This window comes from Palaemon carinicauda, chromosome 12, assembly GCF_036898095.1.
Source record: "Palaemon carinicauda isolate YSFRI2023 chromosome 12, ASM3689809v2, whole genome shotgun sequence".
Taxonomy (NCBI): domain Eukaryota; kingdom Metazoa; phylum Arthropoda; class Malacostraca; order Decapoda; family Palaemonidae; genus Palaemon; species Palaemon carinicauda.
Window position 1 is genome coordinate 87,966,831 of NC_090736.1, and position 3,124 is coordinate 87,969,954.

Sequence of the window (3,124 nt, forward strand, 5' to 3'; positions counted from 1 at the left end):
TAACACCAACTGTTTACCTTCTAGACCTAATTCCTCATACATACTTGGTTCACACTTGTTCCTTTTCAACCATTTACTCATCCCATTCTCTTGGATATACTCAGGTACCTCCTTCCATTTACGCAACTGGTTGTGGTGTGCCCTAACTCTTTCCACACTACCATCCACACACAACTTAATCCACTCGAACCAACTTCTAACACCTCATATGGACCTTCAAACTTATCACGCACCTTATTTACATTCATTCTACCCTTTTCAATTACTTCTTTCATCACTCTCTCACCAATTTTAAAGCTTTCAAACCTCTCATTTGCTTTCCTCCACACATCTCTATCATCCTCCGACACACCTAACCTCGGTCTTACTATCTTTTCAAAATTTAACACAAACTTACATGGAGACATACCCGTACTCTTATGCACTGTTGCATTATAAGCCCACAACGCTCTACCAACATACAAATCCCAATCATTATCACATGTACTCATCATTCGCAAAATTTCAGTTAATGTTCTTACAGTCCTTTCAGCCAACCCATTTGTACTTGGCATATAAGGAGTTGAATACACATGTTCAATACCCCATTCTCTTAACATCTGCTCAAACTCCCATCCAACAAACTCAGGGCCATTATCACTTAACATTCTCACAGGCTTACACACACACATCGGCAACATCACTTGACCAACCATTCTTGCAACAGTCTCACTCCGTTTATCCTTGATGGGTACTGCATACGTAAATTTACTCATGTGATCAACCATAACAATCATTCCCACATGTCTTCTCGCAGTCACAGGCAACGAAACACAATCAATCACAAACATCTCAAATGGTTCTTTCATCCATAATCTCAAAACAGGGGGATTAGCATGCACTCTATGATACTTCCCTTTCTGGCAATCTTCACACGTAGTCGCTACATCCTTGCATATCTGACTCAACCCAGGCGTAAACAATCTCTCACGCATGCATTCCCACAATTTATTCTTACCCATATGCCCATATCTGTCATGCACTAACATACACATACTTACAGCTGCATGCATCGGAAACACAGGAACATATATATCTTCATCCATTCCTTTATGTAGAAAATAAACAATATTCTTACACACAATAAGTCTCTTACTTACTTTCTTATACACCTCTAAATCAGATGGCCATTCTTCTACCTCAATACTATTCAACATACATTCACGTAACCTTTTAATTTCCACACATTCATCTTACATTTCTTCCACCTCCTCTTTAGTCAATAGATCATCCTCACTCCTCGTAATATCAACCATGCCAACAAAATTCGCCATAAATACACTATTATCTTCTATCACAACTATTTCACATCCATTCTTCAGAAGCAAACCACTACCAATATCAACTGATAAATCATGCAATCTTAAAAAGTCAATTCCTATCAAAAAACAACTAGGCATCTCATTCTCTCCCATTACAAAGAAATTATGTTCCACCTCCATACTTCCCAGTTTTACTTCCAAACGCACTTCTTCTCCAACTAGCAAACTTCCTTTACCTATCCCATGAATTCTCACACTCGTACATTGCCTTTTCACTTCCCAATTGTACCGCTCTATTTCCTTGATAACAGACATATTCACTAATGACACTTGCGCACCTGTATCAATTAAACTACAGTATTCATTCCCATTTATACCCACATATGTCATCATTCTTCCTTTTATACCATGCATACAAATGTTTACTCTCCTATCAATAGGGTCATTCTTGTCACACTTATGTTCATCTTCGCTATCTTCCATGCTCATACCACTCAGATTCAAGTCACTCGGGCAATCCTCCTTCTCACTCAACAACTTGCAACATCTTACATTACATCGTAACCTCAATATATACTCCCTTTCAGTCTCCTTATTTGCCCGGTATTGCATCGGACGATTCCACCCAAAATAAAAATAAACAGTGACACCATACAACATACTTACTACCAACAATACTTTTGATAACAATTCACCCTCAAGCACACTATCCTCCTCCTTATATGCCATTTCTTTCGATACTTCATTCCTAACACTCATTCTAAGCTCATCTACACTAGCAGGTATATCCTTATTCAAACCCTTCAATTTAAACTTATTCAACCCACACAAAATACATTTATACACCATGTCATCCCCTTCAAAACTTTGTACCACCACTAACTCTTCCGGCAACCTTTCAAAATTACTATCATTCTCGCTACTATCTTCTATCTTACCATGCATTCTTGACATCGCATCTGCTATCACGTTCTTACTCCCAGGTACATATTCTAGCTTAAAGTCAAATTCATTGAAATCCTCTATTGTCCTCGCAACCCTAGCATTCACAAACTCTTTCCTAATCATGTACACTAGGGGCTGATGGTCAGTAGGCACAATAAATTTCACACCATACAAAAATACCTTCAACGCTTTCACGCAAAACCTTATCACAGCCAACTCCCTTTCAATCGTGGAATACTTTCGCTCAGCCTTGCTAAATGCTTTACTTACATACGCTATCACTCTCAACTGTTCATCTCCATTTATTCTTTGCATTTGAACCAAGCAACCACCCATACTAATCCCACTAGCATCCGTATGTAACTCTAGCATACTCGCATGCTCACTATAGTCGGGAAAGGCCAAAGTGACGTCTCTCGCAGCCTCTTCTTTCAACTTTTCAAATGCTTCAATCATACGCTCATCCTATTTCAGTCTCGTACTATTTCTCTTACCTGTCCACTCATTCAAAGGCTTCCCTATTCCCGAACAATCTCTGACAAACTTCCGACCAAATTCAATCAACCCAAGAAAACCTCTCAACTCACGCACCGTATGAGGACGTGGAAATTTTCTCACCTTACTCACAAACTTATCACTCTTCCTTATACCCGATTCACTCACCACATGCCCAAGAAATTCCACCTCCCCGGCAAGCCATGTACACTTTTCAAGCTTAACTTTCACACCAACTTCTATCAAACGTTCTAATACTGTTTCAAGCAACTGCATGTGTTCCTCAACAGTCTCACTAGCAATCAAAATATCATCTATAAAAACAGTTACCTTCTGTCGATCAAACCCAGCCAAAACTACATCCATCGCCCTCTGGAAGGCAG